This window comes from Humulus lupulus, chromosome 2 (genome assembly GCF_963169125.1).
Source record: "Humulus lupulus chromosome 2, drHumLupu1.1, whole genome shotgun sequence".
NCBI classification, from domain to species: Eukaryota; Viridiplantae; Streptophyta; class Magnoliopsida; order Rosales; family Cannabaceae; genus Humulus; species Humulus lupulus.
The window spans coordinates 210051413-210074244 of record NC_084794.1 but is presented as its reverse complement, the minus strand read 5'-3'; positions in this window follow the sequence as shown (position 1 = coordinate 210074244).

The window sequence follows — 22832 nt, the reverse complement described above, 5'->3', positions numbered from 1 at the left end:
GTGGGTTTATGTTGGTTACACGGCACGAGGCGATCCTAGGGAGCAAGATAGCGGGAAAGTCACAACGAGACCCAATACTCGACTCAGGGTTAGTCGAGGGGTATTTGGGTATTAGACATTTAATTTGGTTATCGGGTTATGGAAATGAACAATTGGAGATATATATGTGAAGTTAGTGAGTTTAGGAGGAAATATTGGGGAATTTGACCATTTTTCCCTACGGGAAGTTTTTGGTACCCTGAGCCTCGAGATTAGCTTAAGTCATTTAACCTTAGGAAACAAAAGACAAAACAAAAAGAAACACTTCTCCAAACCGACTCTTTCTCTCTCACCTCACTCTCTTCTTCTCTAAGCTTCACTAGGTTAACCATTGAAGTACTAAGGGAATTTTTTGTTAGAAATCAGAAAATTAAATCCTAAAGTTGAGGAATAAGTTCTGTTGTAGCTTGTGGGATCGATCATCAATTGAGGTAAGCTTTAGATTTTGTTTTTGGCCATTGAATTTTGTGTTTTGCTTGGCTGTTTTGAAGAGGTTTGAACCTTTTAGCTCAAGAATTGAAAGTGATGTTTTGATGAGTTTTAAGACTGGATTTTGTTGGGTTTTGATGCTTGAAATTTGTTAAAACTATTATGATAGTTGAATTATAGTTTTGGGGTGAGTTTTGGTTAGTTTGGTTTAGATTTGGCTACTGAAAAGTATTAAAATTATGGGTTTGTGGGGCCAAGTCGCGACCTTGTTCTTGAGGGGTTGCGACTCAGCCTAAACCCAGGGCCTTGGGAGGCCTTTGTCCCTCAAGGGCAAGTCACGGCCTACGGCCCTAGACAGAGGAGGGGAGGCTTGCTGGTAGGACGGGCGCGCCACGACCCTCAGGGCCAGGTCGCGACCCGCCTGGGCATTTTGGCCTTGGGATATTTTTTTAGAATGTGAACTTTTCCTTAAGGCTCAGGATCGAATCCACTACCCGATTTAGTGGAACTCGAGGCCCCGGAGGCTAGGACTCAGTCCGAAAGCCTTTATTCGATCATTGTTGATGGAATCCTATTTTATGGTTGTGACTAGGTTACCGCTAGGGCTCAGAACTAGGATCGTGCTCGAGGGTCGTTCTTATCTACGCTTTACTTGGACCTGAGGTAAGAAAACTACACCCAATACGTGTTATATGTGATTAGGGCTTGGCCCGACTGCTATCAATTATCTTGACTAGGGCTTGGGCCTCAAGGACATTTATATTAAAGATTTTACTTCACATGTTGGTTGATATCTGCTTAATTTCTTCATGACTGTTGTGTGAATTCCGTAATTAGGGCATGAGGCCCTGTTAAATAGGTATGATTAGCATTGTGATAATGATTATTCGATGGTGTTATGTGATTAACATGCATATGTGTGTATTCTGTTGGGATATGCCTATCCATATTGGTTTCTATATTGAGGTCTATAATCCTAGATCAGGGCTTGACTTATTAGTCAAGGACGGCAATAGCGCGCTGCGCGCTGGTCGAAAGGCTTAAGCCTAAACCAGCAACGTACTATTACGTTTGTCGACTCTAAGGTCAATGGTAAACCAAGGGTTTGGGCTAGCTCTATGGCTAGTGATTCAGAGCTAAGGGAGAGGGCCCAAGGTGACACTATGGCCACGTAGCTAGGGCATAGGCCCCAGGGTTGGCTCTAAATCCAACTATTTAGGGCAGTGGCCCTAAGTTGGTCTAATGACCACTTGTTTGTAACTGAATGATGGTAACTGTAGGTGTTAGGAAAATATGTATTTGCCTCAATGGAAATTGATAATAATAATTACAACTCTATGCAAAATATTACAATAGACAAGGATTGATTAAATAAAGTGTTACAACTCTATAACTGAAAATACAAATGAACAAAAGAAGAAGAAGAAGAAGAAGAAGAAGAGAAGAAGAATAGAATAGTGAAAATACAACTCAAAGCAAAATGTTACAAGTAAAGTAAAATGTTTGAAATAAAGAAAAGAAGATTACAACTCAAAACAAGAAATACAAATAAACAAAAGAGAAGAATATGAAGATGAAGAGAAATAGAATAGAAAGAAAGAACAAACAAATTAAATAGAAGCAACTCTCACTCACACTACCAAAGTGAAGAGTGTTGGGGATCACCAACTTGAACAAGGTTTGAAACCTTTGTCCAAAAGCTTATTTCCCCCTAACTCAAGCACTAAGGGATCTCTCACAGATTATAGGAAATGCTTTCTGGAATAATCAAGCCTCAAGGTGTTTCCAGCCAAGTGCTATAATGGATAGAAATGTTGTGTCTTTCAAGTGAGCTATAGGCTCCTATTTATAGAGTTTAGAGACACCCTTTGAATTTCAAATTCCACCAAGCCCCATGGTTGTTACCAATGTTTAATTGGATTAATATGGAATTAAAAATGAGATTTGGGAGTTATTTGGGTTTTTTGAGCCGTTCAACAAAGATTGAAAAAACTGAAAAAATGGTTAGTTTTTGGCCTGTGGCCGAGGCCGGAGACATTGGTGGCCGCGACCACTAGTCTCTATCCCATAGGCCGCGGCCACTAACCATTTTTCAGCACTTAAAATTGTGTTGTTTTTCCAAATGGTTCCAAACCCTCCCAAATGATTTTGTAACCCCCAAAACACATTATTGGGGTTAAAATCATTTCTCTAACAGCCATTTCTCAAATGGATTTATGAAATTCATCTCAATATTGTGTAACACCAAATTTATGTGACACTATTTTTTGCATTTATTTAATCTAAAACATTATATTATAATATAATATAATATTACATTATATTATAAAATAATATAACAGTAGGTTGATATTGCTGGCCATGTTAGATGGATATCTGGAGGTTTATATTCTCTATTTATGCACATGTTGAGTTTTCTTGTTGAGCCTTGGCTCACGGGTGCTTTGTGGTGCAGGTAAGGGGAAGGGAAAGCTTGACTATCCATGAGTTGGAGAGCTTCGGTGGCAGCGTGTACATATGCGGCTGCTCGACCACCACGGCTGAGAGTTTCTCAGAGGAACTAGGGTTGTAGCCTGGTTTTTTTCGCTTAGGCCGGCTGGATGTAACTTTTGATGTATAGATACCCTTTTAAAAGTTTTGTTGTAATATATTGGGATCACGTGTCTGTATGAAACTTTTTAAATAATAGTCAATAGTTCGTTTGACCAAATTTTTTAACCTTAACCCTTGACATTAACCTTAGTTACACACTTTAAACTAAATGATTTGGCTAGAAAGTCTGACATAATTTAAAGTACACAGTGTAACAGTCCTGGATTAGGAGAATGTTACAACGTGGTATCAGAGCTGCCAATATTTAAGGGTTCCTGAAGACTGGCCAGGCATGTACACTCGCCACTAAAGACAAGATCGACTCAGGGTTCTGTAAATATTATGTGTTTATATGTTTAAATGCTTAAACATGGTATGAATGCCTTATCTGCGTGCATGTTTAGGAAGCATGAGATAATCAAATAAGGCCTAGCCCTTGACTGCTACATGAATGAAAAAGGACATGCTTATTAGCATTGTTACTGCTTGTGAATGCAAAGGAACCGCTTATTAGCATTATTATTTGTATATATGCCAGGAAATGCTTATTGGCACTATTAACACTGGCAGAGAATGAAAGAACATGCTTATTAGCTATGTTATACTTGTGAAAATGCATGGATATGTTTATGTGTATTGTTAATTGCTGATGGATATTAGGAAGTGCTTATTAGCACCATGGATGAATATATTGTGTGATGGCATGCTTATTATCATTGCACTTGTTTGTTATTTGATGATCTTGGACCATTAGACAGCAAGAGGTATAGTTATTACTTACCTCACGACTAATTTTATCTTTGTTGGTTGAATTAGGTAACACTATGAATCCTCGAAGGTCGGAGAGATTGGCTGGCCAGGAGTTACAGGCCAGTGAAAGGAATGACAAGGGCCAGACCCCACCGCCAGCTCCAAAAAATTGGTGTCATGTGCTTGCAAACTTGCGAACCAAATTAGAGAGGTAGGAAGAAGAGATACGCCTCTTGAGACAGCAACAAGTTCCAGCAAGGAACCTACATGCCGTGGTAGTGGCAGTAATATAGCCAGAGGTACTAGTTGTTGTACAGCCCCAGGCAGGGGGAGATAGGTGGGAACCCCTGTACGAGAGGTTCAGGAAGCAGCACCCTTCAGTCTTTGAGGGCGGTTCAGATCCACTGAAGGCTGAGCAGTGGATGACTATGATAACCACTATCCTGGATTTTATGAGGGTAGGTGGTAATGAGAGAGTGGCCTGCGCCACCTATATGTTTCGGGAGGACGCCCAAATATGGTGGGAGGTGGTATCCCAGACTAGAGTAGTGACAACCATGGAATGGGAAAAATTCAGAGCCCTATTCAATGAGAAATACTATAACGATGCAGTTAAAGCTGCGAAGGTTGAGGAGTTCAGCAAATTACTTCAGGGTAACATGATAGTGACTAGTTACGCTCTGAAGTTCGATAGATTATCAATGTTTGCCGGTGATCTGGTGCCCACTGATGGGACCAGAAGAGGGAGATTTCTTCAGGGGCTACAGCCTATGATAGTCTTGGACATTCGTATTACTACTATGCCAGGAGTGACTACCTATGCACAGGCTGTGGAGAAGGCACTTACAGCTAAGAGCGCAGAGAACAAGATCTAGCGTGACAATGCAGCCATAAGGAATTCTAGGAGGTCAGGACCTCCATTTCCAGGTTTTGGTAGGGGCGGTGGCCTCAGTGATTAGAAGAGTAGGACTCTGGACACAGTTTCAGCTCTAGGAACAGATAAAAGGCCACGGGGCATACAGATGGGCCGCCAGAGTGGCGATGAGATATGAAGGGCATTCCCAGAGTGTTGTAGGTGTAGGAGGTGCCATATTGGGGAGTGTCAGGTGAAGGCCTATTTCATTTGCTGTAGTACGGGGCACTTGAAGAATGACTACCTGAGAGCCAGAAAGGAGGAGCCAAAGAAGGTGGATAGCCTGATGCCAGTTCGGGTAATCACCTTAACCCAGGCAGAGCCCGAGGCTAGTCCCTTGGTAGTTACAGGGCAACTTTCTAGTGTTGGAACCTTTTATACTGTTCTTATTTATTTGGGTGCTATACAGTCTTTTGTTGCTATACTAGGGTTATAGATGGATTGTGTAGACCATGTGACTCTTATCCTGTGGGATTTGGTACAATGTTGCCTACTGGGGACTTAGTAGCTTCCAAGAGATGGATTAGATCACTATTAGTTCTAGTGGATGGCAGGGAGTTATCAGTTGACTTGGTAGAGCTGAAGATGACTGATTTTGACATAATTCTAGGTATGGACTGGTTAGAGAAGTATGGGGCAACGATAGACTGCAAGAAGAAGATGGTAACCTTTGAGCCCGAGGGTGAGGACCCCTTTATATTCAATGGAATTGTGCATGGACCCCGTATACCTATTATATATGTACTTAGAGCTAGAGACCTATTGCAGGGGAGATGCATAGGGTTCTTAGCTAGCATGGTGGATACCACTCAGGTCGTGCCAGTGGGACCAGAACAGACCCGATTAGTCTGTAAGTTTCTGAACATGTTTCCAGAAGATCTGCCAGGGTTACCTCCACATAGGGAGATTGAGTTTGTAATTGAATTGGTGCCAGGGATAGAGCCAATGTCTAGGGCACCTTACACGATGGCTCCAGCTGAGCTAAAGGAACTAAAGGTTCAACTACAGGAGTTACTAGACTTGGATTTTATCAGGCCCAGTTTCTCGCCATCTGGCACACTAGTCCTCTTTGTGAAGAAAAAGGACGGTTCTTTGAGGATGTGTATCGATTACAGAGATCTGAACAAGTTGACTATCAAGAACAGATATCCTATGCCAAGGATTGATGATCTATTTGACCAGTTGTAGGGTAGAACGGTATTCTCTAAGATAGATCTTCGATCTAGTTATCACCAGCTGAGGATCAAAGTGGTGGATAAACACTTATCACAACCTCTAAGCTGCTATTTTTGTTCTAGAGAGAAACACTAGAGATTGGGGTTAAATCATTCAAATCTAATCAATTCTAAACACTTTGAAAGCAAGCTATAGTGTGATTTTAGTATTTGAGGTATAGATCAAAGCTCTAGCTATCTTAGGTACTCTTAATCCTCAAATCCAATCTAGTTTTATTCTTCTTGTTCTTTTTCTTTCAGTTCAAATCCTAATTCTTTATAATGACTTTTGGTTAGGAACTCGATTTCTTTGAACTTAAGGTTTTTGGTAAATCATTTTTGTAATGGTTTAGATATTCTCTTCATCTTCTTTCTTTAGGAAACTTATAATTTTTAATGTTTGTTTTTAGGAGTATCTAATCCGGCACTTGTCTCTAATATCCCGGTTTTGGTAAGGAAAATAAGTTAAATTTTATGTTCTATGTTCTATGTGTTATGTGTTTGTATGTTTTTTTTTATGTCTTTAGTCGCTCGGGAAATATGGTTGCTTAGATAGCAAATCCTGATATTTTTAATGTTATCGTAGACTATAATTGTGTATAAACCTACCTCTAAAATAGTAGTTAAAAGGACTATAGCGGTTTTTATCACATACTATAATAATTAGTTAATGGCCATTAATATTGTAGTCCATTTTATGTTTTATGTCTTATGTTTTATGTTTTATGTGTTAGTAGTTTTTCCTTACTAGGCATTAGGCTCATTCCTTTTTTATTTAGATTGTGCATGTAAATGAACATGGAAGGCGAGATGGATTCGAGGTGGCATTGGCATGTCTATTGGGCGATGAACTAAAGGAATGAACCGATGGGATCGATCGAGGATGACGTTATTTATTTTTGAGTCTTTTGAATTATGTTATTAAAATTTCCACACTTAGTACTTTGAACATTTAAATAAAGGTTTTGTTTTCTTTATTACTTTATGTATGAACAATGGGATCCCCTATTCTATTTTACTTTTAGATTTTTTATGTATTAATATTAAAGTTGTATTATTTTATGTATATATCCAAAAGATAATATGTATGTCTTAGTAGTTTTAAATGTTCGAGGTCTTTAAGTTAGTCAGGTCATTATAGTTGGTATCAGAGCCACGGTTCATATGCATAAAGTTCTCCTTGATACACACGCAAAATCTCCAGGATCTAACCACCAATGTAAGTGCTTATGTTATGAATATTATGCTTATGTTTAAACTAATGTTTTAGTTAATATGTTTTCAGTCAAAATGAATGGAGCCATGACTTATCAAGATATCTGTGCCATTAAGGCATTAAAAAGGATTAGAGAGCCAATGGATACAATAGGTGTGCTAGAACGAATCACTCGAGGATTGGTCGGATTTTACAAAGAGATAGCTCACCTTCAAATCACTAGGAAAATTATTATGAGGGCCATGGATCAATATGTCCTATTAATTAGGCTTTTCGAAGATATGCCTTTTGTAGTTTCAAATTTGAAAGAATTATGGGAAGCTCTAGATAATGAGGATAACTTACTGGTAGCCATTAGATATTATTTTCTTATACTTAGGTTTACCTATAGGTTTGAGATTCAATTCACCAATGAACAAAAGAATAATATCTTAATGAATTTTCCCCGTAGTAGATTCGAGGCTTATGATATTGATGATTATGAGGAAATAACTGATGATATTCTAGATGAAGGGTCAGATTTAGAAGATCCTGATTTTTTATAAATGTTACCCTAGTTATTATTAGTTTGTTTCATTATTTATTTTGAATTATTATTGTAATAAATGAAAATTTTCCAGATGAATAAAGTTATTATTATTTCTTAATTGTATATGTAAAATTGAATTATTTTTCAAAATTAATTTAGAATAAGTCAATAAATAATGGCTGAGTTCGATGAGGGTGGATAGAAATTAATGGACCGGGTTCTGTAGTGAGAGTTTAGGGGGCCATAGTAGTGGTAACAATTTTACAAATCCTAGCCATCCCTCAATATGGTTAACTTTGGAATAGCGACAAGTTTCGAGCCTAAAAATTAAGTCATATAAGGTGGTTAGAAAATAATAAATATGGCCTAATAGTTTAAGTATAGAAACACACCCTAATTTATAAAGATGACTTACATAAATTTTCATAAGAAATCATAACTACTAGGTTTGTGTTATGTTTGCTTAGACTAAGTTTTTGTATTAGAAACTATTAGGGTAAGTTCTAACATGTTTCTCTCGATTGTTAGAACTTTGCCGAAGATGGCGCTCCAAAGGTCTGCACGCACTAACGGCAATGCCCCAGCACCGCCAACGAGACACACGAGGCCCCTCCAGTCTGAAGAAGGAGAAGACTTGCTGCCACTGCCGCTACTAATAGAAACGCACCACCTTCGGCCGACAACAACACTGAAGTTATCCGGTTACAAAGAAAAGTAGAAGAACTCATGCAGCAACAACGACAACCTCAGTCGCAGCCTCAGCCAGTGGCTCAAGCACCCCAGCCAGAGCAGAATGGAGGATATCTATACATGGGATGGCCGATGGAAAATTATGCACCCTGTCTAGCTTAGTACATAGAGCCAGTCTACAAGCGTTTCGAGAGCAACACACTTGTAGATCTCGTTAGGAATGATAGAGAAATTAGACAAACCTTGTGAAAGATTTAGAAGTAGGTTTGTTATGAAAATGCCTTTGGGTGAAATCATTCTACAATCATGGATAGTACGAGGAGTACCAATCAATGTCAAGGGCACAAAGCTAGAAGGAGACCTGATAAAGCTAAAGATCAAGGATTTTGACGTAATACTGGGCATGGACTGGCTGCCGAGACATGGCCCAACCATCAACTGTCGCACAAGAAAGTGATGTTCGAAACCCCTGAGAGTCAGAAACTGTGTTTTATGGGCAAGGTTTCAGGTCTACAGACACCGCCTATCTCATCTCTCAAGGCCCAGAGGATGATAGAGAAAGGATGTCGCACACTCTTAGCAAGAATCACAGATATTGCACGGTAAACATCATTAAAGGTTGGAGACGTCGGCAATATAAAGGAATTTCTAGAGATATTTCCTGATGACTTACCAGGGTTACCCCCTTAACCGAGAAATTGACTTCACAATCGAACTAGTATCGGGAACAGAGCCTATCTCAAAGGCACCATACCGGATGGCACCTACAGAACTCAAGGAGTTGAAAACATAGTTTCAAGAGCTCTTAGACTTGGGATTTATCAAACCAAGTCATTCGCCATAGGGGGCACCGGTTCTATTTGTGAAGAAGAAGGATGGAAGAATGCAGATGTGTATCAATTACCGCGAGCTGAACAAGGTGACAATTAAGAACAAGTACTCGCTACCCCGGATCGATGACTTATTTGATCAACTCCGAGGAGAAACATTATTTTCAAAGATTGATCTATGGCCCGGTTATCTCTTGCTCAAGGTAAAGGAAGAAGATTTACCAAAGAAGACTTTTAGGACTCAATACGGACATTACGAGTTCCTAGCTATGTATTTCGCGCTTACCAACACTCTAGCCACATTTATGGACTTAATGAACCGGGTCTTCAATGATTACCTAGAAGAATTCGTTGTGGTATTCAATGACGATATATTGGTATACTTCAAGGACAAAGTCAAGCACGACGAACACTTAACACTTACCATGCTGCGACTGAAGAAGCATCAACTTTATGCAAAGTTCAATAAATGAAAATTTTGGCTGTCACAAGTGGCATTCCTCGGGCACATAGTATCCTAGGATGGAGTCGTAGTAGACCCAACTAAGGTAGAGGCTGAGAAGGATTGGCCAAGACCTAAGAATGCATCAGAGGTTAGAAGTTTTCTCAGATTGGCAAGCTATTACCGAAGGTTTGTAGAAGGCTTTTCTAAGATAGCCCCTCTGCTTATCAACCTGACCCAAAAACAGCAGAAGTTCAACTAGATGGATAAATGTCACGAAAGCTTCTATTTGCTCAAAGACAAATTGTGTTCAGCACTAGTGCTTTGCATACCGACACCCAACAACAAGTTTGTAGTATTCTGTGATACATCCAAGCAAGGGTTGGGCTGTGTGTTGATGAAAAATGACAAGGTTATAGCCTAGGCCTCAAGACAGCTCAAGGAATATGAGCAGCTATCCAACACACGATATGGAGTTGGCAGCGATGGTTTTCGCACTAAAAATCTGGCAACTCTATCTTCATGGAGAACGGTGTGAGATTTATACGAACCACAAAAGCTTAAAATATTTCTTCACAGAAAAGGAGCTCAACATGAGGTAGCGCAGATGGTTAGAAGTAGTAAAGGACTATGACTATGAAAAAGAAAATGTTGTAGATGTGTTGTGGATTTTCTAACGATTAAAATATGCGCAAGTATACACAGTCGACAACAAGTAATACAGTGATACAGTATCAAAGTTCGTCTCCACAGGGACTTTTAAACTAAAAATAATGCAATATCAGCTAATAACAATTTACAATTCAGTAACCAAATCAAGAGAAAATTTATGTAATTAATTCTGAAAATAAATGTAAATGAGCAAATTAATTAAACTAAAAATCAGAGATTAAAATGAAAGAATTCTGGGTGGATTTCAGATATGAGAAAAATAGATTTGGGTGGTTAATTCCCCTCGGTTCGTTCCAATTGCTACAGCAATGGGTCAGCAATTTATGTCACAGTTAACAGATTTCGCAAAACCCAGTAAGTTTTTCCCAAAACTTAATATCTATTGTCTATAACCCCCCTCAATACATTCCTGTATTAAAACAGACTATAACCAACCAATCAAGCACCAAATCTTTAGGTTATGCAAGGCAGCAAAATAGTCCTATTCCACTACTCAAAATCACCTAAAACTAGGTAAGTTTCTTGCATCAATTGAATGGGTTCAGCTAGACTTCCCTTTTCCAAGCTAGATTTAACTTAATAAATGCTAAAAATGGTCAGTAATTAACATTCGCTTATCATTACAGCACATTCAATTGAACTATGACATAAACCACTTAACCATGCATTTAGAAATTTAGTTCATACATAAGGGTTCATAACCACCCAAATCTTTAGGGTGTTAGTTCATAGCTGAAATTATAAACATAAGACCAGTACAGAATATTTCCATGAAGTTTGAACAGAAATTGAGATGAGAAAATAATACAAAATTAAAGAGAAATAGAGATTAGAGAGAATTGAGTGTTGAGCTCTAGTCCCCCTTAGGCGTCTGCCTTCTTTTTCTCTCCTATTTCGTACTCCCTTCTTCTTCTTTCTTTCTGCTTCTCTCTGTACTTTTCTTCCGTGAAAATATCCAGAATTCTCAAAAATGATGGGTCTCCCTCTATTTCGGTTGGTTCCCTTCTTTTTAGGGTACATTCCTTTACCCAAATAGGAAAGTCAATTCCCACTTTGTCCTCCAAGTGCTACATCACCCAGCTGACTTAAGTTATTAAAATTCTAGCCACATAGATGCTCATTTCACTCATTAAGCCTAGCTGTCTTCTAGCCACGTCACCTGCCTGATTCCTTGAATTGCTGTGGTGATGCTACAGCATTGAAGCAGCAACACGCCCCTTTGAGAATTCGTTTTTCCCCTTGCTTCCAGCAGTTCCCTTTTACATATTTTGTAAGCTTCCTTTCCTGATTAACACAACACATTAATTTACATAAAAAACACTGAAAAATATTACAATACAAACCTAACTCTTACCCAGACTCACTACCTAGAATAACACACTAAAACTGACAAAATTACATGAAATAAGGACTCATTACTCTTTTTAGTTTTGAAAAGCAAGTTCAAAGATTATAAAAATAACTCTAAATCCTAGAGTTATCAAGATGCATTAAGTCGGAAAAATTATGGAAGTTTGATTAATGTCGGGATAAAAATAGTCTTGGGTCAACTGGCTAACTTGTCCATCCAGTCGAGTTTACTAGAGGATATACGGATTGGGAAAAGGCATGATGACATGCTATTATCGCATATAGCTGCAGTCAAAGAAGGTAAGACTATGAAGTTCTCTATATCAAGACATGGGTTCTTGAAATATAAGGGTCGGGTCTGCATGCCAAATGACCATGAGATTAAGATGAAGATAATGGAGGAGGCACACACTACCCCATAGTCAATTCACCCGGGGTCTACCAAGATGACCCATGACCTTAAGGCACTATATTGGTGGTCACAAATGAAGAAGGGCATAGCAGAGTATGTGTCTAAATGCCTAACATGCCAATAAGTAAAGGCAGAACATCAGTGACCCGCAGGATTATCACAACTGCTTAGTACTCCGGAATGGAAGTGGGAAGACATAGCCATGGACTTTGTGACAGGACTACCATGGACAAGCAAGCAGCATGACTCAGCTTGGGTTATGGTGGATAGACTCACTTCCTGCCTGTCAAGACTACGTACAATGCAGACCAGTACGCAGACATCTATGTTCAAGAAATTGTACGACTGCATGGAATCCCTAAGACCATAGTATCCGATAGAGGTTCGGTGTTTACATCGAGATTGTGGGGAAGCTTGTAGCAATCCATGGGTACCGAGCTAAGTCTCAGTACAACATTTCATCCTCAGACCGATGGACAGTCTGAATGTACCATACAGATTTTAGAAGATATGTTGTGCGCTTGTGTACTAGACTTCGGAGGATCATGAAGTAAGTATTTGCCACTTATAGAATTCTCCTACAATAATAGCTACCAGGCAATGATTTGTATGACACCCTATGAGCTACTTTATGGAAGGAAATGCTGGTCGTCGTTACATTGGAATGAGGTAGGAGAAAGATAACTACTTGGACCAGAGGTTGTTAGAGAAGCTCAAGACACAGTGGAGCTAATTAGAAAGCATATGCTCGCTGCTCAAAGTCAAAAAAAGAGTTATCCGGATGCCAAGCGAAGAGATGTGGAATTCAAAGTTGGAGATCAAGTCTTCTTAAGGATATCTCCAATAAAAGGAGTGAAGTGATTCGGGAAGAAATTCAAACTTAGTCCCTGATACATAGGTCCTTTTGAGATATTGGAAAAGGTGGGACTAGTAGCGTATAGATTAGCCATACCGCCAGCTCTAGCAGACAACCACAATGTGTTTGACATCTCGATGCTATGTAGATATGTGTCAGACTCGTCCCACGTTCTCAGGTACGATACGTTAGCACTCCAGAAAGACCTAAGTTATGATGAACGATCGGTTTGCATCCTAGAGAAGGGGTGAAGGAATTACGGTCGAAGAGTATTCAAATAGTCAAGGTCTTATGGAGTAATAGCACATAACGGGAGGCAACGTGGGAATTTGAGGAAGACATCCTAGCACGGTATCCAGAATTGTATGGTAAGTAAATTTTGAGGATGAAAGTCTTTTAAGTAGGGGGAATTGTAGTGCCTCATACTTTTACTTAGTAAGATAGTAGTATCTTATGCTGTAATATTTTAATTTTTCTGATATTAGTTCAAGCCGGGAATTATTTGGAAACTCGTAGAGCTAGTTATGAATTTTATAATTTTAGCCTATAGTTTAGAAATAATAATTTTATCATAAGGTTTAATTAATGAAGTTGACATAGAAATGTTATTCTTTATTATAACCTAAGGTTTAGATAGAACAATTAAGAATGTGACATTTGTCACATGTATGTTTGTTAAGAATTTAAGGATTTTAGATGGATAAAAATAATCAAGGATAAACCTAAGAAGTCTAGAACCTTCTCTCATATGCTAGGATCTCGTATTACTCAATCAAAGTAGTTTAAACAACTTTAAGTGTGCTTAAAATGTGCAAAAATGTGGTTTAGTACATCAGCATAAGCGGATATATCACAACTATATGTGCTAATATATCGCCTATGCTAATACGGGAAAACATGTTGACTTTGCATGAACGAAACCACGGAGCCTCGGGAAAACAAGGGAGGTGATATATCGTCTATGGGGGCAATATATCAGCTCTAGTAGCCATTTTTGAAACTCTATGGAATTCGAAGCTAGAAACAGCCCTCAACAGCTTGGACTTGTTCTTGAATGATTTTGACCGAGTTCTTGGCATTTTTGAGAAGAAAATGCCATTTATATTCATTTGTTTAGTCATTTTAATGAGGATTAGTTTCACTCCTTGAGCTCTATAAATAGGAGCATTCACTCAGTCATTTACATCATCTTTTAAACACTAATCAGAACCTCCAAGCTACTATTTTCGTTCTAGAGAGAAACACTAGGGTTTGGGGTTAAAGCTTTCAAATCTAATTTTTTCTAAACACTTGGGAAGTAAGCTATAGTGTGATTTCAGTGTTTAAGGTATAGATCAAAGCTCTAGCTATCTAAGGTACTCTTAATCCTCAAATCCAATCTACTTTTATTATTCTTATTCTTTTTCTTTCAGTTCAAATCCTAATTTGTTATAATTATAATGGCTTTTGGTTAGGTACTCAATTTCTTTGAACTTAAGGTTTTTTGTAAGTCATTATTCCAATGGTTTAAATCTTCTCTTCATCTTCTTTCTTTAGGAAACTTATTATTTTTAATGTTTGTTTTTAGGATTTTTCGATCACACACTTGCTCCAATATCCCGGTTTTGGTAAGGAAAATAAGTTAGATTTTATGTGCTATGTGCTATGTGTTTGTATATTTTTTTTATGTCTTTAGTCGCTTGGAAAATATGGTTGCTTAGACAGCAAATCCGGAGATTTTTAATATTATTGTAGACTATAGTTGTGTCTAAACCTGCCTCTAAAATAGTAGTTAAGAGGTCTATATCGGTTTTTATCACATACTATGATAATGAGTTAATGGCCATTAATATTGTAGTCCATTTTATGTTCTATGTTTTATGTCTTATGTCTTATGTTTTATGTTTTAGTAGTTTTTCCTTACTGGGCATTAGGCTCATTCCATTTTATTTAGATTATGCAGGTAAATGAACATTGAAGGCGGGACAGATCTGAGGTGTCTTTGGCATGTGTATTGGCTGAGGAGCTAAAGGAATGAACAGATGGGATCGATCAAGGATGACGTTATTTATTTTTGAGTCTTTTGAATGATGTTGTTAAAATTTCCGCACTTAGTACTTTGAACATTTAAATAAAGGTTTTGTTTTCTTTATTACTTTATGTGTGAACAATGGGATCCTTTACTTTTTTATTTTCTATGAATCAATAATAAAGTTTGACTATTTTATGTATATATCCAAAAAAAATAGTAGTTTTAAAGGTCCGAGGTCTTTAAGTTAGTTGAGTCATTATAGATCATATGTATATTGAATGCATGGATATGTTTTTTTGGATGTATGGTTGAATGATGGATCATCAATTATATGGTTCTATTGGGTTAGGCATTTGAATATCTAGATCTTGTGTAAGCCATAAAGGGCATAGGATTTTTTTGTAATTTTATTTTTGAAATATGAGATCTTAAAAGTCTGTACTTAAGAAAGAAAAAGAAGAAGGGACCCGAGCCATGCACCTTGGAGGCACACAGCACCAGCCCCTCGGTGACTAGCCAGCCACGCACAAGGACCCAGGCGAGACCTCGCTCTCGCGCGCGTCACCCAGGCCCTGCGCGCCTAAAGCTAGCCCATCCATCTGTGCCGCCCCTACCGAGCCCTTTGCACCTCCGTGCTATCGTCGACCCTAGTGGTCTAGGGCACCATTTTTGTGCAATTAATCTTTTATTTAATTAAATTTTAAATTTTTTGAATTTAAAAGATTAATTATCTTATTTTATTTTAATTAGAAAAATAATATATCTTTTACTTGGTTAAGATTTTATCTTAAGTTTAAATAATTATTCGAATTCGATTCTTTAATTATTTAAATTAACCTAAATTAAAAAGATGACAAAATGGTTATTTAATTAAATGTTAGTTTTAATTATATAAATTAATTATAACTTAGTTTCTAATTAATTAAGTTAGGCCTAACAAATTCCTAATGATCAGCAAGAAAGCCTAAAAGAGAGGAGAAACATTCTTGTAGTCTTGAAAACAAATTAAAGGCTATTTTGAAATTTCATTTCTATTTTTTCAAAGGTTTTAAATTTAGCAATATACAGTAGTACTCAGTTCATCATTTATAGTTTATTTATTTATTTAAATAAATGTTAATTATTTTTTTATTGATAACATGATCATGCATTAGTCAATTACATGCCATTCATGAAACCCCACACAGTTTTCATTACTAATGCATCTTTTAGAAACATGATTATTTAGGATTGTCCTAACTGTTTATGTGAATTGTTTTGGAGAAATCAGTTTTGTACGCCCTAATTTTCCCACGGGCTGATTAGCAAGCCGAGCTTCGGCCTAACCATGAATTACCTCATGACCATCCCCAGGGCTGGAGCTTCTGTCGTAATGTCGTGTCCTCTTAGCTCAAGGAAGCCCCAAGAGCTCGCCTTCACCGCCCAAGGCTGGGGCAGGGATTCCAAAGGCCGAAGACCGAGCTAAGTGTGCAGCTCGTGGTATGAGCTGGATATGGAGGTTGTGACCCTTTGTGAAGTCAACACACGCAAGGTAAACGTGCATATATTAGGCATCACGTGTCTGATATCCCCCTGACTTCTCGGACACGCAGCAGGAACGTGCGTGTTCAGACACCCACGACTAGGTTGGGCAGTGCGGCCCATTACCTCCTTACCTATTGATTTGACCACACTTATGTGTCAGGTTTAGGAATTAATCATGAATGTCACAGAATTGATACGACAGCTAAGAAGGCCACGGGATGATCTTCTTACCAACTTCCAGGTGCCTTCTCCTATAAATATGGAGACCCTAGGAGTTGATAGGGGTTGGAAAAATTATCTCTGGTAAGAAATACTCTGTAATCAAATACTCAGTATAGATCAATAATATTTACTAGTGGAGTAGAAGGATTTTAACCTTCGAACCACTTAAAAAACGTGTCTTGAGTCACCTCTTTCATCCTCTAAGATCATATATCTATTTCGGTTCACCTTTAGCACTAATCCCTTTCTCTTCTTCTCTTAATTACCCGTTGGCGAAGAACCGCGTCAACAGTTTGGTGCTTTCATTGAGAGCAAGTTCGATTAGTGCTGCTGCAAACATCCAACTATGGTGACTACTCGGTCCAGGCATGGTAACGAGACAGAACAACATGATGGACAGGAGGCTCATTATACTACCATCCCTGATGAGCAAGTTCCTGAAGTCCAGCAGCGGCCAGGAAATAAGCCGGTGGGCCAAGATGATACCGGTAGTTCGGCGCCTCGGCCACCTAATCTAAACCCATGTTATTATACTGCGGTGGAAATGGAGAACGCTCAACTAAGGAGCCAGTTAGCAACAGCTAGCCAGCAAATCCAGGATATCCTGGCCCGATTACCCCCTCTCACAACCGGCGTTAACGTCAGAGAGAGGCAAGGCAAGGCTCCTAAGTCGCGCCGGGGTAACCGGTCCAGGCATAGCCATTCGGATAGACTTCCGGCAGCCAACTCCACCCCTTCATCACACCATCGAGAGGCAAACTTCGAGGAAATGCCTAGGACCGGACAACAGCAATACAGCTGTTCGGTCAGGACATCAACTCCTAGCTCTCAGACATCCTTGAGGACGCCCAGGAGAGCTTGAGGAGATTCCCGAAGGAGATCCGGGGAGGGCTCGCGACGTTAGCCCATCCCCAATGACCGTCCTACGCCTCTTCCAGATCGCTTGGCGCAGGATCAACAGGTTGGCAGAGCCGAAAGGCCCCCACCAAACTTGATCCGTCCAGACGGAACTAGGATCGCCTCCCCAGTCAGGCATCCTCCATCTCCGATCCGATATCCGTCTCCTCCTCGGCCAGTGCGGGAAATCCCAGCCTATGGGGGTAGTAGGAGAAACCCGCCATTAGCTAGACCTTCCCGGCGTAGCAGGGCGCCAGGGGTAAGCTCAGGTCGTCACCACCAAAGGCGGACTCCAAGCCTATCCAACAGGAGCCACTGGACCGACAGTTGCTGGAGTGATCTCTCTGGGGGAGACCTGTGTCAGCGGTTAAGTTCAGCACAAAGTCACCAGACGACCCAGGGAGGTGACCTGCGAGATCGCCTCAACTCTCATAGAGGGGACAGAGCAGAAGGAGATGGCCAGGCTCGTTCAGGGGGGGTTCTGTCCGAAGTACATAACGGAGGGAATGTCCCAAATAACCTATCTAAAGATAGGAGGGACAATAACCCACCAAATGTGTACAATGGATCCGGAGCTATTGAACAGCCCCAGAATAACCAAGGACATCAGGACCAAACCCTCGAATGCCTGACTCAGGTGGAGGAGCGAGGAAGCTCCTATCAGAAAAATAAAAAGACGAATATGATTCGGGAGACGAGATGGAACTCTTCACCCCCAATATAGCATCACCTCAGGAGAGACGGAGACCTTGGGGTTGGTTCCAATAGAATTCTTGGAAATACCAAGTATAGAAGAAGATCGGGCGGAGGTCGAGATGGTCAACGCCAGGCCGACCTGGATGACCCCCATTCTTGAATATCTCGTCGAGGGCAAGCTGCCTGAAGGGCATAACGATGCACGACGAATCCTGTATCAAGCTCTGAGATATACGTTGGTCGATGGGGTGTTGTACCGACGTGGGCATTCCCTAACTCTCCTCCGGTGCGTTCTTCCAAGCGAAGCGAAGGCCATCCTGCAAGAAGTTAACGAAGGATTCTGCAGAAACCACACCGGGGGGCAGAGCTTGGCCTTAAAGGTTCTCAGGCAAGGGTATTACTGTCCAACTCTATCCAAAGACTCGATCTTGTACGTGAAGAAGTGCGACAAGTGCCAGTGATTCGCTGCAGTTGCTCGAGCTCCTCCGGTCGAGCTGAAGATGATCTCGTCCCCATGGCCGTTTGCCGTTTGGGGGATAGACTTGGTTGGCGCCCTCCCCACTGGAAAAGGCGGGGTCTGTTACACCGTGTTAGCCATCGACTACTTTACTAAGTGGGCTGAGGCAGAGCCGTTGGCAACGATAACATCCAAAAAGGTGCTTGACTTCGTGGTTAAAAGCATCATCTGTCGCTTCGGCCTGCCCAGGAAGATCGTCTCCGATAACGGCACTCAGTTCGACAGCGACTTGTTCACCGAGTTCTGTGAAATTCATGGGATTGTGAAAAGTTTCTCCTCCGTGGCCTATCCTCAGGCTAATGGTCAGGTCGAAGCTGTCAACATGACCCTAAAGGCGAGCCTCAAGAAAAGATTAGATGAAGCGAAGGGGGTCTGGCCAGAGCAGCTCCCCCAGGTCCTATGGGCATACCGGACCTCGCATCGGACTCCTACGGGTCATACTCCCTTTTCATTAACCTTTGGGAGTGAGGCAGTCCTCCCCGTGGAAATAAAGGCTCTTTCACATAGAGTCCAGTCTTACGACCAAGATTGAAACCATGAGCTCCTGTGCCATTCCCTCGATCTGGTCGAGGAAAGGCGAGAGGATTCGCAACTCCAGCTTGCCCATTATCAGCAGAAAATCACCCGCTACTTCAACACCAAGGTCAGAAACGCGCCTTTAGCATGGGTGACTTGGTCCTGAGGAGAGTTTTCCTCGCCGGAAAAGATCCGAAAGATGGAGTTTTGGGACCGAACTGGGAAGGACCATACCAGGTCATCGAAGTCATCAAGGAGGGAACTTATAAGTTAGCTCGAATTGATGGAGGGGCGGTCCCGTGGACTTGGGACGCCATCCACTTAAAGAGATATTATCAATGATCCACTTGTAAGGCTTGGAAGGCCACTTTTTATGTATTAATGAAAATCATCTTTTTACGCATACTTGCAAGTGTAATCTTAAAGTAACCACGAAAGACCCTTTCCTAGTTACTTGGGGGGCATATGGTACCTGGATATAACCAGGTCTCCTTAACGACTTAGATGTTGATTCTTATCGATTGACCGTTGTTTTCTTAAAAGCACGAGATATTGATAAGGGTTAACGTTGACTAAGTCCTATCCTGGTTTTAACCGGGTCATAAAACTTAGAAGTTAATTTAAATCTATTGATCGATGTTCTTCCTAAAGAGCTCGAGATATGGATAAAAGTTAACGCAAACTAAGTTTTCAAATTAAGTTCCTGGTTTTAACCAGGTCATAAAACTTAGAAGTTAATTTAAATCTATTGATCGATGTTCTTCCTAAAGAGCTCGAGATATGGATAAAAGTTAACACGAACTAAGTTTTCAAATTAAGTTCCTGGTTTTAACCGGGTCATAAAACTTAGAAGTTAATTTAAATCTATTGATCGATGTTCTTCCTAAAGATCTCGAGATATGGATAAAAGTTAACGCGAACTAAGTTTTCAAATTAAGTTCCTGGTTTTAACCGGGTCATAAAACTTAGAAGTTAATTTAAATCTATTGATCGATGTTCTTCCTAAAGAACTCGAGATATGGATAAAAGTTAACGCGAACTAAGTTTTCAAATTAAGTTCCTGGTTTTAACCGGGTCATAAAACTTAGAAGTTGATTTATATCTATTGATCGTTGTTCTTCTTAAAGGGCTCGAGATATGGATAAAAGTTAACACAAACTAAGTTTTTAAATTAAGTTCCTAGTTTTAACCGGGTCATAAAACTTAGAAGTTAATTTAAATCTATTGATCGATGTTCTTCCTAAAGAGCTCGAGATATGGATAAAAATTAACGCGAACTAAGTTTCTCAAAAAAAAATTATTGTAACCAAAGCGAGAAAAGGCATGAAAAAGCATAAATTAAAAACATCAAAGAAAATTGTCTCGAGGTGAAAACACCTCATGCAAAGGTTACATCAAAAAAATACTTAAAAATATTCAAGGGTAAAAGAGAAAAAACGCCCTAAGCTCTGTCAGATGGCCCCTGGGAGATCGCTGTCTCACCCTGCTCCGCCGCGCCAGAGCCTTCCCCAGTTTCTGTAGGCGGCGCCTCTTTCTCAAGGCGAGCTTGGAACTTCACCAGCAAGCGCGCCCAAATACTCGGTGACATGAAAGAAAAGTCAGCCTTCGGATTGTAGGCCCAGCAGTGATAGAACAGATCTTCCATGGACTGCTCCGAAGTAGTAGTCCGTTCGGCCTCCAAGGCGGCCTGGATCTCAATCTTCGCAGACTCGAGGTCTGTCCACGAGGTGGCAAGGGAGGTCTCGAGCTCTTGGACCTTCGAGCGGGTCTTCTCCAACTCGGCCTTCGAGGTCGCCAAGTCATCTTTAGTCGCCTTAGCCTCCTGAAGGGAGGCCTGGTGCTCGGCCCTCATATCCTCGAGTTGAGTTTTCGCCCTGATGATGCTCCGGTGAAGAGCGACGACGCCCTACGAGAAATGAAAGATAAATTTCCTTGGAGGAAAAATAGGGCAAAGTGTAATGGTAAAATCTTTAAAGAAAACAGGGCAGCTTACTGTTAGGGTCATGCTTATTGAAGAGCCCATTACGCCAACCGGGCTCATTGTCTCAATAGCCTGGAGTTCCTTCTCGGTGAACTTGTATATATGGCTGACGGCGTAGTTCGCCGACTCATACACCATTCCCCGGAAGGCCTCTAGGATCTTCTCCAGGTCCTGGGGATTGACTGGGATGCGTACATCGGAGGCCACCATGGCTGATGTCCCGAGCTCCGTTCCTGCGTCCTGGGTGGCGGCTGGAGCTTGCGGAGGTGGTGGAGGCATTTGGCCTGCTCCTCCAGCAGGAAGAATTGCTCCCGCGACCTGGTCTGCCGGGGTTTTCTCCTTCTCCTTTGCCAGAGACTTGGTGGAGACCCCAGCGGCGCTCTTGGACGCCCGGAGCCTTTTCATTCTTGGCCTGGCTGAGGGGTTCCCCCCGAAGACTACGCCTCGCAGGCTCTCCTCAGACTGAGACATCTCTTCTGTCAAAACAAAAACATGGTCAGTACAAGTTAGCAACCATACAGAGACAAAGACAAAGGGTTAAAGGTAAAAAGTATGTGAATACTAAGGGAGCCCCACCCCCCGAGCTGGAAGAAGAACCTAAGACGATTACTTCCCGAACTGGCGCAAGTTCTGGGTCCGGGTCTGACTCAGGGCTAGATTCTCCTTCATACTGCCTAAGCCCTGGAGCTAAGATACCCCTCCGGAGTGATGGCCATGAGCGGAGGTTGGTCCCATACTCCTCGAATAGGATCGACCTAAAGGCTAGGGTGTTATCTACTACTACGGTACCCCTAGGTCGGCTATCTTGGTAGTCCAACACGAGCCGATCGACGCAGTGGAGCAGGGTTGTGTCCAGGTCCGGATCACTTCGGTGACGATGGACGAGCTGTCGAGGGTTGAATCTAGCTAGCCGGGGGTCGGCAATGGCCCTATCTAAGTTCCTAAATATGTAAAGGTTACCTTGGCCCGAGGGACCCGCGGCTGCTCCGGAATGGATCCTCTCTTCATCTGTTATCTGGTCGACCTCCAGCGCCCGCTTCCTGCTCCTTACAAGTGGAGTCTCGTCCTCTTCCATCGCGACCTCCTCCACGATGATGGGCATAGAGGAGCGAACTGCGGGAGGCCCCCGAGGCCTCCTTTGATTCAAAGTCTGATTTGGGAAAATCAGCTTATAAGCCACCATCATCTCGTCCGTCACGAGCACCTGGTAGTCCTTCTCACTGGGGGGCAAGCCCGCCAGTGTCTCGTATTGGGCCCCGAGGGTCACAGATTTCTCTGTCCTCGCGAAGATGGCTGCAAGATTAGTCTGAGTCAGAACGGGGTACGGGAGGAGCTAAAATGACACTTAAAGTACGAGCTAAGGTCGGAGAAAACTTACGAGGACGATTGAAATAGTGATGCTCGCAATTCCGGAACCTATTTGACATGAAGAACTGGTCCTTAAAGTCATTAGGGTGGCTGGGCAGCTCGATGACCGCCGCCGTATTGGGAAACCGGGTTAGATAGTAAAACCCGTCGCCTCGCCCCCGCTAGT